Genomic DNA, 790 nt, shown 5'->3' on the forward strand with positions numbered 1-790 from the left:
CGTCCAAGTGCTGACCGCTGCCCGCGTGGCTTACCTTCGGTGATCGAACGACAACCTTTACCGTTTGACGAGTTTTTATTCTGCAATTGTTTACAATTAATCGACAAAAAAAATTGTTTTCTTAATTATCTAGTACTTAAAGCTATGAATCTACATTATACGGGTCTGTGCATGTTTCCGAATACCTGCACGAAAAACAAATCGGTTCGGTGGTTGCTATGGATTTCAAAAAAAAACAAAAAGTGTTGGGGGGCAACGGCACGCGGTGTTCCCAAGCGGTCACCCATCCAAGTACTGACCGCGCCCGACGTTGCTTAACTTCGGTGATCGGACGAGAACCGGTGCTTTTCAACGTGGTATGGCCGTTGCCGTGGTGTTTAGGTGTGATCGTTGGTGTAAAATATATTGCTTTTAACATTCCGATGCACGAATATGAACATCAAAACGCGATGCGTTTCGTTTCCGTATGCACTTACCCTCTGACGACCGACGTCGGACCGAACTAACGGGAAATCCCACAACAACCACCACGTCACGCTCTAACGACAAGAGAGACTACTAGACGGACTGGCGATCTCCCGCGTCGCACATTTTTCGACCGCCGGCGGCGGTGGAAAATCCAGAATTTCACCCCACCTACCGCGCTGCTTGCTCCGACGACGACGAGATTCCCACATTTGGATCGACCGAAATATGTAAGTAATATCAGGAAGTTCCGATTTTCGAGAGGAGACCTGTGTTTCTATTTACCTATCTATAATAATTATCGTTATAATCATCATATCATTAT

The 790-nt window shown here is 46.2% G+C and overlaps 1 non-coding gene across 1 annotated transcript; it reads right to left on the minus strand.

Annotated features, from left to right (window-relative positions):
• Positions 1 to 250: 250 nt before the first annotated feature.
• Positions 251 to 370, minus strand: LOC138141132 (5S ribosomal RNA). The gene has a single exon (XR_011163016.1). It is a non-coding gene; the product is annotated as a 5S ribosomal RNA (ribosomal RNA).
• Between the last annotated feature and the right edge of the window lie 420 nt (positions 371 to 790).

The sequence above is a fragment of the Tenebrio molitor genome, unplaced genomic scaffold (genome assembly GCF_963966145.1).
Source record: "Tenebrio molitor unplaced genomic scaffold, icTenMoli1.1 SCAFFOLD_966, whole genome shotgun sequence".
NCBI classification, from domain to species: Eukaryota; Metazoa; Arthropoda; class Insecta; order Coleoptera; family Tenebrionidae; genus Tenebrio; species Tenebrio molitor.